Below are 14,710 nucleotides of genomic sequence, written 5' to 3'. Positions count from 1 at the left end.
AAAACAAATTCATTACAAAAAAGATAAAACAGAGAATAAACCAAGCTATTAGGCTAGGGATATTTTTCCTGGCGCATTAGATGCTGAAGGGCAACTTTATAAAGTCATGAGGGGTATAGATTGGGTGAATGGCCAAGGTCTTTTTCCAAGGACTGGGGAGACCATGACTAGGAGGCATAGGTTTAAGGTGAGAGGGTAAAGGTTTAAAAGGGACACAAGGGGCAACTTTTACCACACAGAGGGTGGTGCGTGTATGGAGTGAGCTGCCAAAGGGAAGGGTAGAGGCTGGTAACAATTATGACATTTAAAAGGCATCTGGATGGGCATATGAATAGGAAGGGTTTAGAGGAACATGGGACAAATGCTGGCAAATGGGACTAGAGTTATTTAGGATATATGGTCGGTATGAACTGAAGGGTCTGTTTCCATGCTGTACAACTCCATAAACACAATTAGAAAGATTTAGAACATAGTAAAAATACAATCCCATTTAACTCAACACCATTATGTCACAGTATTCAAAACACCAGAGTTTGCTTGCTTTGCAAGCACAATTTACAAGTTCAACTGAACAGTTTATTTCAATTCCTGGTCTCTGTTTGGTAGCTTCTTCCTTGATTAGTCATACAAGTGAGCTTAAGCTTTCTCAGTATTAATATCACATTCAAGAGTTCTAACCAAACACCTCTGGTCACACTAAAATAACCTATTTCCTAACAGTTTCAAACTAACTCCTTTCCCTGTGAGAAATGGTTTCATCCATTTAACTTCAACCTTATGTCTGAATGTCGACTACAGAATTTGAGTCTGAAGGTTGAACAAGATGTAATGATGCTCATTTGAAGAGCCAGTGTTGTCACAATGGATCGAGTGGCCTCTTTCTGTGCCGTAACAATTCTACGATTCTGTGAACCACGCCATCTCCAAACTGCTCACAAATTTCCCTAGTTATGTATTTCCACCCCAAGCAAAAAAAAAAACTCATCCTTCTAAACAGAAAGCACACTAATGCCCATCAATGTTTACCTCTGCTCATCAAACTCGCCCAGTGCCACCAAATCCTATCATTCCCAAGGTAAAATGAAACCATGTCTCAATACTGACAAGTTAATAATTAAACCTCTCAAACATGGATCAAAACACATATGCTATTTATTCAAAACCCATATATATTTTTATATCACTTATTCTAAAGTCTATTACCTTACAGCTCAAAGGCTCAAAAGTTAGCAAACAAAAGTATTAAGCTTCTTTTTAAAAAAAAATTACACCAGCCTTTCACCCTTCCAAGCACCTGAAAAAAAGCCTATTTGGTTGGTGTTTCTTTGGCATCAATAATTCTATAGAAAGTTAAAAAGCATTAGTGCGCAGACTTGTTGCCATTGTACACCCTTGACAAGTAACTATCTGATGAAGTCAAATGATTCCACTTTTTGTTTCTTTCATTTTATTTGGGGTTACTTCAATTCTGCTTATTCGCTCTCCTCCCAGCAGTTAACCATTCCTACTTACATCCTACTGCATTAAGCCTCTTGCCGCAACATCTCTCAATCTGGCCTTAGGACTTTCTCTTCTTCTTCCTGGCAATCCCACGTCCATTACACACAATCACATTTCTTCACTGTCTCTGCAACAAACAATGATACTATTTCAAGGACTTTTCAGCTATTCCCCATATGGCTCCCACAATTTTTACTGACCTGAGTATTAGTTCCTGATCTCGTCCCTTCTTGTCACTCCATTTCAGCGTCCAAATTTCATTAGTATCACAAGTATCCAATGCCTCTTACCTACACCGTCTCTGCAATCTGCACTTCCCCTTATCAATCAATCAATCAATCCTTTGAGAAACACAGGGTTTAATTCATTCTTATTGGCTTATTTCAGTGAATTGTGGATGGTATAGCAAATCAGCATAAAAAAAATTATTGTGATTGCAAACAGCTGACAGAATTTCACAGAGTCAGACATGGTCAAACAAACAGTGGTTTTTAAAACATATTTGTGGAGTACAGGAGTCAGGGCCAGAAGTAAGGATTAACCAGATGCACTCACCACTAACAAAGTTCTAACTCAAGAGTGCATAGGATGCTGGAGTTGTTTGAAATATGGTTTCCTTTTACAAAGGGCATCATATGAAAACTAAATGATACTCACACTTAAGGGTAATAAAATGTTACTTTAGAAACAGAAACTGAAAGGGGCAAATGTTACTTTAGTTGCTTAGGGCTTAAAGCAGCACATTATACCATAAGTGGATTGAATATTGATGCTGTTTCACTTAGAAGACATCAATAAAAAAAAAGTACATGCACTGTCAGTATTACCAGTTATTTATACACCAGATAGTGACTGCCTTTCAAAATTTTCTTCTTCCATACTGTCATTTAGAAGCAATAAAATCATATAGTCATAGAGATGTACAGCATGGAAACAGACCCTTCGGTCCAACCAGTCCATGCCGACCTGATATCCCAACCCAATCTAGTCCCACCTGCCAGCAGCCAGCCCATATCCCTCCAAACCCTTCCTATTCCTTTACCCATCCAAATGCCTCTTAAATGTTGCAATTGTACCAGCCTCCACCACTTCCTCTAGCAATTCATTCCATACATGCACCACCCTCTGTGTGAAATAGTTGCCCCTTAGGTCTCTTTTATATCTTTCCCCTCTCACCCTGAACCTATGCCCTCTAGTTCTGAGCTCCCCGATCCCAGGGAAAAGACCTTGTCTATTTATCCTATCCATGCCCCTCAATTTTGTAAATCTCTATAACGTCACCCCTCAGCCTCTGACGCTCCAGGGAAAACAGCCCCATCCTGTTCAGCCTCTCCCTATAGCTCAAATCCTCCAAACCTGGCAACATCCTTGTAAATCTTTTCTGAACCCTTTCAAATTTCACAACATCTTTCTGATAGGAAGGAGACCAGAATTGCACGCAATATTCCAACAGTGGCTTAACCAATGTCTTGTACAGCCACAACATGACCTCCCAACTCCTGTACTCAATACTCTGACCAATAAAGGAGAGCATACCAAACGCCTTCTTCACTATCCTATCTACCTGCGACTCCACTTTCAAGGAGCTATGAACCTGCATTCCAAGGTCTCTTTGTTCAGCAACACTCCCTAGGACCTTACCATTAAGTGTATAAGTCCTGCTAAGATTTGCTTTCCCAAAATGCAGCACCTCACATTTATCTGAATTAAACTCCATCTGCCACTTCTCAGCCCATTGGCCCATCTGGTCAAGATCCTGTTGCTGTCTTCGCTGTCCACTACACCTCCAACTTTGGTGTCATCTGCAAACTTACTAACTAATACCTCCCTGTGTTCACATCCAAATCATTTATATAAGTGACGAAAAGTAGTGAACCCAGCACTGATCCTTGTGTCACTCCACTGGTCACAGACGCCTTACTGAAGTCCATATAGATCACATCTACCACACTGCCCATATCAATCCCCTTTGTTACTTCTTCAAAAAACTCAATCAAGTTTGTGAGACATGACTTCCCACACACAAAGCCATGTTGACTATCCCTAATCAGTCCTTGCCTTTCCAAGTACATGTACATCCTGTCCCTCAGGATTCCCTCCAACAACTTGCCCACCACTGACGTCAGGCTCACTGGTCTATAGTTCCCTGGCTTGTCCTTACCACCCTTCTTAAACAATGGCACCACGTTAGCCAACCTCACTTGTGACTATCGATGATACAAATATCTCAGCAAGAGGCCCAGCAATCACTTCTCCAGCTTCCCACAGAGTTCTAGGGTACACCTGATCAGGTCCTGGGGTATATTGAACTAAGTATTAACAAAATTAAAACTTTGCATATTAAGAGGAGGAATAACCTTTTTCTAGAATGAAGGGAACTGAATATTCAAAGGAAGGTGCATAGTTCCATCACTTTCAATATCATGGCAATATGGAGAATAATATTTTAGAAATACCTAATTAAAATTTTAATTTTAGTGCCTAGGAATCTGAACAAGGTCCTCCATTTATTTATGAAAAGGAAAAATTACTGACAATTTTAAGTAGATCAATGTCTGGAAGAAAGAGTTTATTGCTAATGGGGAGAGAGCAAAAAAAAAGAGAGGACCTCTCAAGAGGAAAATGCTGGTGGACGTGAGCAGGGAGAGCAAGCAGCAGGAATCTGTTCCCTCCCTTTTGGAGTTGGAAAACAAAAATGCACTTTATTGATGATTTCAGTTCCAATCCTGATACGTAGGCTTCCCTAGTCTTGCACTTTTCATTATTTTTTCCTTTCTCCTTGGGGAAATAAGCCTCTCAATATCTTGCCTTATTTACATATTCTTTGTTTATCTACCTCTTCTCCCCACTGCTTAACAGACATGTTGCATCAGCTCTCAATCATTCAGATGACGACTTTCCTCTGTTATTTTCTGCTACCTGCTTTTCCCTTTAGATTGTAAATGAGCCTGTTAATCCCTTGCTTCACCATATTGAAGCAAGGCTCAAGTCTGAAATGTAGACTTGTCTGTTATTCCCAGAGGCTAAAAAAGAGCTGTTGTGTGCTTTGTGATTCCTGGTTTTTAAATAAGAGATTATGTTACCTAGTCAGAACAGCACAGTTGATATACTGTAATTGTCATTTTGTCACAATTTAGGCAACTCAATTTTAAACAGTTATAAAATGTAAAAGAACAGCCATCCCAAAACAGAAACAGTATGATGTACATGGAATGATGAGACAAACCTACAACTGGACAGTTGAAAATGAGAACTGCAGATGCTGGAGATCAGAGTCAAAGAGTGTGATGCTGGAAAAGCACAGCCAGTGAAGCAGCATCCAAGGAGCAGGAGAGTCGGCATTCCTGATGACGACCTTAAACTCGAATCGTCGACTCTCCTGTTTCTCGGAATGCTGCCTGACCAGCTGTGCTTTTCCAGCATCACACTTTTTGACTCAAACTTCCATCATTTGCAGTCCTCACTTTCTCCCAAGCCTGAGCAGTGAATGTTGAAGGGCCTACCTTTAATATATCCAAAATATTAAATGCCACAAATCTCTGCTGGTGGCAGGATGATTGAGAAGGTTATTAAACAGCGTACAGGATCACTGGCTTTATTGGGAGAAGCCTCCAATGCTGGAAATGTGTTGCTGGAAAAGCGCAGCAGGTCAGGCTTATGCCCGATTCCTGAAGAAGGGCTTATGCCCGAACCGTCGATTCTCCTGTTCCCTGGATGCTGCCTGACCTGCTGCGCTTTTCCAGCAACACATTTCCAGCTCTGATCTCCAGCATCTGCAGACCTCACTTTCTCCTCAAAGAAGCCTCCAATGATCGACCTTAAGAAATAACTGCACAGGGCCCAACTATTACAATGTGGATGAGACTTTCTAAGGAAGCAGTGATGGAAACTGTAAGAGGTTTATTTCAACAAGTAGGCATTTGAAAGAGTAACCTACAAGTCAAATATCTCATCCAAAATATCACCATCAGACAAATGGCAGCCTTCTGTATTTGCAAAGTCTCCTGTCCTGTACAGCATTGGATGTTAGGTGGTGCGAATTAAGTATTTTGGCAAAGTTCAATGAGGCCAAGTGACTTCCTGATCAAGTTTTTTCCTTGCGCTTCTCAATTTTTCCAAGAGTCGTGAATTCTCAGCCCCATAACCAGCCACACGTGCTACCAAGTAACTGAATTACAATGTGGCTATTGTACATCATTGAACGTACAGGAATACTTGAAGATGTTAAGTTTCACATCATGAAGGCAAGACATTGTCTCAGCCTTAAGAGGAAAAAAAATCCGAGGAAAATAAACTGGTCAGGACTATATTGTAACAACTTCTCAACTTGAGAACACACAATTCGCCACCCTAAGTTTTGCATGGGTCTGGCAAATTGTTTCTTTTTGCGATAGTAATAAGGATTAATGTACATTTTGTCAAAAAGTTGCAAGTTAACGCTACCCGGTGGTGATACAAAACCAAAACCACTTCAAGTACTCAATGTCATTCTACCCTAAGCCTGAAATTTCACCCCCAAAAATTTCCTACCTTAAAAAACTCGACGAAAGTCAAGTTTAAAAAAAAAGCGAAACCTCATCAAAACTCAACTGCATTAAACCGGCTGACACTTTTTCTCCTTAATCAGCAAAATATGATGCAATTCGCTCTTTAGGTCAGACTGTAATCCCCGCTCGATTGGTTAAAATGTGACTGTGAAAGCTACTGGAGAGAGAGAGAGCGGTATCAAGCTCACTGCAGGCTCCATCCACATTGCTACAACCGCCATGAACAGACACTGAAACTCAATCCCCATCTAAAAGCAGAGCTTCTTCTCTTCCCTTTCCCACCTCCCTTGTCCAGACTTCCAGCCCCCAAACACACGTCCCCCAAAAAGCTATGAAAGGGGCTGGTAGACTAACAGTTTAAGATGAGCGGTGGAGCCAGCCGGCTTTGATGCTGCAATGGAACCACAATAGACAGAGACGGCTACAGCAAACATTTCTCTGCAGTCTTGGCCATGTACTTACCGAGTGGCCGGGCAGGGCAGTGGCGAGGAGTTGTCGCTGTCTCTCTATCGGTTTCCCCCCCGCGTCCCTCTCTCACTCTCCCCCCCCTGTGTGTGCTCTGAGGGAGGGAGGGAGTGAATGAAGTGTCTCTCTCTCTCTCTCTCTCTACCCGGAGCGGAGCGCTCCCCTCCCGTGTGAGAGAGCCAAGAGGAGGCGGGTGACTAAATCCATTCTCGCCCCTTTCTCTTGCAGCTGCTGCCGCCGCTTTTTATGACGCTGAGTCCCTGTTTACTTCCTATTCACACAGACAAAAATCACTAAAGCGCATTAAGCAACTGTGGGGGAGATTTTATATAAAACACACGCGCTTCCTTATTATCTAACGTGACACAAAGAGGCACCACTTTCATAAACATTTTTTTTCTAATTATTGCTGAAATCTGTTTTATTTCTAGGTCGGAACCATTATTGAGCTTTTCTTTCCTTTCGAGTCCCAAGTTGTACTTTTTTTCTTTGAATGGGGAGGGGGGGGATTGTGTTTTTTTATATATTTTTTTTAAAGGCTCAATTCTCGGATTGGCTGGCAGGCGCGGTTTGACTAGTCAGAACCTGTTTCAGTCGGAACCGACCGGCTTCTGCCACGTTTGGTGTAATCTCAAAGAGAGCGAGGAAAGCGTTCTGAGTAGAAAGCAGTATTTTCCAGTGCAGTGGCTAGTTACTGTAGCAAACTGGGGCTGCGTGTAATGCAAGGGGCATTGTGTTATTTACCCCATACTCTCCCCCCACCCCCAAGGCAAATGTTTCTTCAGGGAACAAATAATCAACTTTATGTGCAGAGATAGATTGCAATAACCACCTCTCTCTCACACACACACACACAATGCTTTCAATATTCAAGGCAATATTATTGAAATGCACCAGAAGTTAAAAGGAACATGCGTTCTCTCTCTCCCCCCGCTGCCACGATGTTTGTTCGCTGATGACAATAACAAGATACACAAAGACTCAAATTGCTCAGGGCGGATGTTGGCTGCCGCTGTTGAGTGTTTAGATTGAGACTGTTCGACACCATCGCCCCCAGGGCTCAGACTGTCAAATCTATTTTATATATATATATATAGTTTATAATCCAACAGGTTTATTTGGAACCTGGCTGTTGTGTAATTTTTAAACTTTGTCCAACACGGGCTCCTCCAAATCATGGCTATTTCCCCCCCAACGTTCATTTTTAGGTGAGCGTGTCATTCACCTTTCACTCGGATGCGTGAACATCAGAGGAGCCGTCTAATGCAATCCCCTTGTGTTATTCTACTTGGACGGAGTGGTTAGGTCATGAGACGAATTACTGGATAACGGATCAGCCGGAGGAGGGGAGGGGGCCCTATTAACGAGGGATTGGTACCAAAACTTCGGTCAGTGCACTTGGGATAATAATTCTACAGCCAATTAAATAACACCCATTTTCCATCATGATTCCCAGCATTGTAAACGGGAGGGGTGCTTTACACTAGAGTACGAGGGATAAGGAAAGCTCATTGCACAGGCCGGCCAGTAAGGATAACGTAAAATAAAATGCATACAGAGATATTTAAGCTGACAGTGGCAACATGTAAAGGAGATGGAGCTCGAAGTTAATAATCAGGCCTGGAAGCCCCTATCCAATGCAGGTTTATACACACACAACACGCCACTGAGTCATTGCCTCAGCGTTACCTCATAAGCTTAATTTCATTTTTTTTAAAACGCCTTAACATTGATAATTGCAAACAACTCTATTGTCCATTTTCTCCAAACGGAAGAGCCTTATTTACATCCAAATTGCCTGTATGTCTTTAAATAAAAAAAACTAAATAAATACAACTGTACACAAATTGTGCAAATCCCTGACCAACCTGGGAGATCTTCATAAGTGCCGCCACTATGTTTCCGTGTGACCTGGCAAGGATTTCCCTCTCAAGGGGAACACTTTTTTTTAATCTTACAAAACAAAACCGCCAGATGCGATCCAACACGACTGATAAAAGGCACAACAACTGCGGGCTAACCCAATGCGATTAGACGATTTGAGTTTTAATCCTTCGAGAGAGTTCGAAGAAATTCAATCGGGGGCCGGTGATTCTAAAGGTTCCCCGAGTGGGAATCAGCCTGTGAAATCCGGACTGGAAATGAAGCGGAGTAGAAATGAAACGGTGCATTGTAGGACGTACCACATTCCCACAAACTGCTCCATCTTTTGCCCTTCGTCAGTTTCTAACTCCAGTCCGTGTTGTGAATTGGTACCGAGTGCTGCGTTAACTCCTGCTCACGATTCCTCTCTCTCTCACTGGCTTTGCCAAATGATTAGCAATGGTAACTTCGCCTTTCCCCTCCCCAAGCACCCTGAGAGGGTGTCTGACAAATAATTTCCCTGAGCCCACATTTACACACGGATAACAGGAGGCTCAAGACCGCAACTCGACTGTTCGAAACCAGAATGAAGTTACAGTTCTTGACTGGAAGAGATTCACGAAAAGTAAATACTTTGAAACTGAGACTCTGGCCCCACCACCTCGTCTGGGGATTTCAGGGACTGTATCTCGCTCAACGTGACTTCAAACGCATCGTGTTTAATAAAGTCACAGAGGTTTGCAACGCAGGGGGGAAAAAAAGCCCTTTGGCCCATCTAATCTGCGCCATTCAGAAACAACCACCTAACAACCCAGGGATGTGTAGGCTACGTGGATTATCCATGGGAAACGCAGGGTTACTGGGATTGGAGGGGAGGGGCTTGGGTGTGGATGCTCTTTGGAAGGTCATTGTGGACTTAATGGGCCGAATGGCCTGCTCCCATACTGTAGGGATTCTATAATTCTATTCAAAACCCAGCACCCATTTTCCAGCACTTGGCCCTTAGTCTGCCATGTGCAAGGACATATTTAAATACTTTCTAAATAACAATGAGGGTTAATGTCATGCATCGGCCTAGACAATGAGAGTTGCCAATGTATGTGAGATGGGCACATTCAGGATCAAGACTAATATAATGTCCATTCGTCATGTGTGCAGTTTATTGTGGTGTTACCCACAAGGAAGTTACTATCAGGAAAGGCTGGATAGGTTGGCTTTTAAAATGATGATAAGGTTTAATAGGCTCGATATGGAGCCTCAATGTAGCAGTGGAAAGGGGTACAAAACTAAGGGTCTTAAAGATGAGTTGGTCACCGGTAAAGAATTCCGTAGAAACCTGTTTGCCTTGAGTGTGTTTAGAATTGAAACTTCCCCCACTAAAATGGCCAAGGTGAAAAGCATTAAATTAGGTACATAAACTAAACAGGTACACAAGGGAGAAAACATGTAGGATTAAATTACTACTGTGAAAGGCAGCTGTGTAGAGGATTAAAGGCTAACAGACCATTTAGGCTAAGTTGTGTGTTTCTGCAGTGAAAGCGACGTAATTTATTAAATTGTCATGCCACATGCTAGTTACAGTGCAGAAACAAACCATATGTCTCTAAAGGTCAATGCTGCTGTGCGTTGCTTCACATTAACCTCCGCTCTGCTTGCTGCAGCTCAGAGCAGTGTCCTAAGCCCTACCACCCTCAACTGCTCCTTCAGCAGGCTCTCATTCAAAACGTCAGAGTAGAGAGGTTTACTGGTGATTGCATAAAGCTTCAGCATCATTCATAACTCCTCAGATACTGATGCAGTCCACATCCACACCTAGCAAGACCTGGACACCATTCAGGGGGTTACCATTGACCAGAAACTCAACTGGACACACCACATAGACACAGCGGCTACAAAAGCAGGTCACAGACTAGGAATACTACGGCAGGTAACTCACCTCCTCACCACCCCCCACCAAAAGCCTGTCCACTATCTACAAGGAACAAGTCAGGATTATGATGGAATACTCTTCACTTATCTGGATGACTGCAGCCCCAACAACACTCAAAAAGCTTGGCACCATCCAGGACAAAGCAGCCCACTTGATTGGCACCACATCCACTGATATCCATTCCCTCCAACACTGATCCTCAGTAACAGCAGTGTGTACGATCTACAAGATGCACTGCAGAAATTCACCAAAGATCCTCAGACAGCATCTTCCAAACCCATGACAATTTCCATCTAGAAGGACAATGGAAGCAGATACATGGGAACACCACTACCTTAAAGTTCCCCTCCATATCACTCACCATTCTGACTTGGAAATACATCACTATTACATCATTGTTGGGGGTCAAAATCCTGGAATTTCCTTGTGGGTCAACCAAAGCAGGTGAACTGCAGCGGTTCAATAAGGCAGCTCACCACCACCCTCTCAAGGACAACTAGGGACAGGAGAAAGTGAGGACTGCAGATGCTGGAGATCAGAGCTGAAAAATGTTTTGCTGGAAAAGCGCAGCAGGTCAGGCAGCATCCAAGGAGCAGGAGAATCGACTTTTCGGGCATAAGCCCTGAAGAAGGTTAGGGTATTGGAATTCTGTGGCAAATACCTCACCTCCTGACTCCCCAAAATAAGAAGAGTCCACCATCTACAAGCAACATATCAGTAGTGTGTTGAGTGTCTGGAACAGTGAAGATCAAACAACACAGAAGAAGTTCAACACAAGAACCAAACAACCCAATTATTGGCACCGCATCCAACACCTTAAACATTTACTCCCTTCACCAGGAATGCAGTGGCAGAAGTGTGTAGCAACTGACTTTGCTTCCTAAGAGAGTACTTTCTAAACCCATGATCTCAACCACTTCAAAGACAAGATAAGCAGGCAGTGAAATATCATCATTTGCAAGTTCCTTTTAAAGGCACACATTACACCCTGAAGTGGAATTACCAGCTACAGTGTCAGTGATTCAGAATCCTGGAATTCCATTCCTGACAGCACTGTGGCTGTACCTACACGAGATGAATTGCAATGGTTCAAGGCAGCAGATCACCACCACTTTTTCCAGGTAATTTTTTTATTCCTTCATAGGATAAGGCTTTTATTGTCCACCCCTAAGTGCCCAGAGGGTTGTTGAGAGTCAATCACATTGCTGTGGGTGTGAAGTCACATGTAGGCCAGACCAGGTAAGGATGGTAGTGAACCAGATGAGTCTTTCTGACAATAGATAACAGATTCATTAGACTGTTATCTCTAGATTTTATTTTTAATTGATTTCACATTCCACAATCTGCTGTGGCAGGATTCGACTCTGGGTCCCCAGGACATTATCTAGGTTTCTGGATTAACAGTCCAGTGATAATCCCACTAGGTCATCGCCTCTCCAATTTGGGATGGGCAACAAATGCTGGGTTTGCGAGGATGCCCATATTGCATGGATGAAAATAAAGAACAGCTTATCACCATATCCTTTCTCCATTCAATGCTCTTCTGAAACCTTTTTAGCCTCAAGAACTCCATTTAGTAGTATGTTCAATATTGCAACCTTATGCGAAGAAATATACCTGTTTAGAATTTTGACTTGTACTGTCTAAATTGTATCTAATAACCTAATTACCCAAGATTGGCAATGAGACACAAAGGTTGCTGATATAGCAAGTAGTGCAGACAGGAGCATAACATGTCAAGGAGACATTGAGCAATTGAGTGGGTGTAACTATGGCAGATGGATTTCAGGCAGGAACGCATGAGGTCATCCATTTTACGACCAGTCTAAAACGATAGAGGAGTATTTTTAAATAGCAAAAACAAGGACAGTGGTGATCCAAAGTTAAATAGGGGCGCATGTACACAAAAAACTAAAACATAGTCAGGTATTTTTTAAAAAGTTATAAACAATATAAACATATTCCAGCTCTTTAGAAAAGATTAAAAAGAAAATTTTGTTCATGTATCAAATCTTGGTCACACCGCATTTAGAGTAACAAGTACAGTTCAGAGCATTCCCTCTTAGAAGGAATTGTTCTTGGAAGGAGTACAGTGTAAATTCATCAAAATGCTAACAGGGCTTCAAGACTTAGTTAATGAGGAAAGAATTGAATAAATTAGGCTTGTATTTGATCAAATCTAGGACGTTAGGGGTGATTTGATTGTTAAGATTCTGAAAGGGATTGATAGGGTGGGAAGAGACATTTCTACCCATTGGGGGGGATGTCAAGTACAGGAGGAGATAATCTCAAAATTAGGAAAGATATCCACACATAGGATGGTAGAAGTATAAAATTCTGAACTATAATAAGTAATTGACATTAGCTCACTTATAAATTTTAAATCGGAGAAGGACTGATGTTTGCAACAGGTTAGGGTATGGATTCATGGCAAGTAGATGGAGATCAGCTTTGATCCCATTGTATGATGAACAGATTGGAAGGGGTTGAGTAGCTTGCTCCTGCTGTGATGCTCAATTTTGAACTCCCCACAAAGTGGAGCTTACCCTATTGTGCCCTTTCAGAAGTAAGCCTCATGTCCATTTTCTTATTCTAAAACTACTTTACCATATCATATATGCTGCCCATCCAACAGAGGTGAGAAATAGACCAAAAATCAAATTCTGAGGTGGTGTTGTTAGTGTGGCAGTCATCAACTGAACCATTAGAGGAGAACTAACTGCAGAACACACTGGATGCTTTGGAGTACAATTTGTTCTCTTATTTTTCTGACCTCAAGTATAAAATAAGTACCAAATGTAACATAAAGAATAAATTTCATATGTTTTGACTACATTAGGAACGTTTAGAAACCAAAAGAATTGCAGATTCTGTAAATCAGAAACAAAAACAAATTGCTGAATTGTCTGGCAGCATCTGGGACTGGTGACTTCAAGCAAGCCAATCTAAGGAAGGTGTGCCCAAGTACCACCAGAACATTACCTGCTCTACCAGGGGCCCGAACATTTTAGACCACTGCTACACCACTGTGAAAGATGTCTCCCGCTCCATCCCCCGTCCTCATTTCAAAACTCCGACCACAATGCCGTGTTTCTTCTCCTGGCTTACAGGCAAAAGTTCAAGCAGAAAACCCCCATCTCCGTGGATACAAGTCCAGCACTGGTCGGAGGAGGCAGAGGATCACCTCCAGTGCTATCTGGAATGTTGATTGGGCCACATTCAAACAGTCCACAGGTACCTTGGGTGAGTACGCCACCACCGTCACAGACTTTATCAGCAAGTGCGTGGAGGACTGCATACCGAGGAAGTCAATCCAAGTGCTCCCCAACAGGAAACCCTGGATGAATCAAGACAAACAGAACCTGGGGCCTTCAGATTAGGAGACCCACTCAAATATAAGACAGCCAAGGACCGATACTAATCCAAACTAGAAACCCCTACAGGCACCCAGCGACTATAGCAAGGACTGAATTACATCACAGCTTCTAAAAAGAGACAGTGTAAGATAGCAGATGAAGACACATCCCTCCCAGATTGTCCCTATGCTTTCTATGCTCGCTTTGAGCAGAATTTCAGTGGAGAGGTAACACCTATTCCGACAAGTCCTGACGAACCTATCCCAACAGTCACTGCATCAGAGGTCAGATCAGTTTTCCTTCATGCGAATCCAAGGAAAGCAATGGGACCAGATGGAGTACCAGGCCGTGTGCACTCAGAGCATGCACAGATCAACTGGCAGAGGTCTTCTCGGACATCTTCAACCTCTCCCTGCAGTAGGCCACTGTCCCTGCCTGTTTCAAGAGGGCCAACGTCATCCTTGTGCCTAAGAAGGCTCATGCAGCATGTCTCAATGACTACCACCCAGTGGCCCTAACTTCAGTGGTCATGAAGTGCTTTGAAAGGCTGGTCATGGCATTAATCAACTCCAGCCTCCCCACTACTCTTGACCCACTCAATTTGCCTATTGGACCAACAGATCCACATCAGATGCCATACCACTTGCCCTTCACTCCTCTCTAGAATATCTTGACACCGAGAACTGCTAGGTAAGAATCCTACTCATTGACTACAGTTCAGCCTTCAACACTATTATCCCCTCGAGACTGATTACTAAACTCAGTGATCTTGGACTAAGCCCCCCTCTCTGCAACTGGATCCTTAGTTTCCTGACCTACAGGCCACAATCAGTGAAGATTGGGGACAATATTTCATCCTCACTAACACTCAACACTGGAGTCCCCCAGGGGTGCATACTCAGCCCCCTACTGTACTTACTGTATACCCATGACTGTGTCACCAAATACCAGACTAATGTCATTTACAAATTCGCTGATGACACCACCATAGTCAGTTGAATCTCAGATAGTGACGAAACAGACTACAGATGGGAGGTGGAAAATCTGGA

The 14,710-nt window shown here is 42.7% G+C and overlaps 2 protein-coding genes across 4 annotated transcripts in view; both read right to left on the bottom strand.

Annotated features, from left to right (window-relative positions):
• Nucleotides 1-8,670, bottom strand: part of lrrc8db (leucine rich repeat containing 8 VRAC subunit Db) — a 107,785-nt gene extending 99,115 nt beyond the window's left edge. Inside the window, exons 1-2 of one of the 3 annotated variants that reach the window (XM_087990434.1) lie at nucleotides 6,510-6,636; nucleotides 1,513-1,627 (exon numbers count right to left, since the gene is read on the bottom strand). The gene's annotated coding sequence lies outside the window, so the exon portion shown is untranslated. Of the gene's footprint in view, nucleotides 1-1,512; nucleotides 1,628-6,509; nucleotides 6,637-8,380 lie in introns of those variants that run through there. The other 2 variants (XM_087990436.1, XM_043698745.2) reach the window with 2 other exon arrangements.
• The window catches only part of lrrc8c (leucine rich repeat containing 8 VRAC subunit C), a 138,334-nt gene that overhangs the window by 14,116 nt on the left and 109,508 nt on the right, over nucleotides 1-14,710 (bottom strand). The gene's annotated exons all lie outside the window — the stretch shown is intronic.

Source organism: Chiloscyllium plagiosum, unplaced genomic scaffold, assembly GCF_037043375.1.
Source record: "Chiloscyllium plagiosum isolate Xiang-an unplaced genomic scaffold, Cpla_swu_hap1 HiC_scaffold_9, whole genome shotgun sequence".
In the NCBI taxonomy this organism is placed as follows: domain Eukaryota; kingdom Metazoa; phylum Chordata; class Chondrichthyes; order Orectolobiformes; family Hemiscylliidae; genus Chiloscyllium; species Chiloscyllium plagiosum.
The sequence above is the reverse complement of the archived record's forward strand: the minus strand, read 5'-3'. Positions and strand labels throughout refer to the sequence as shown.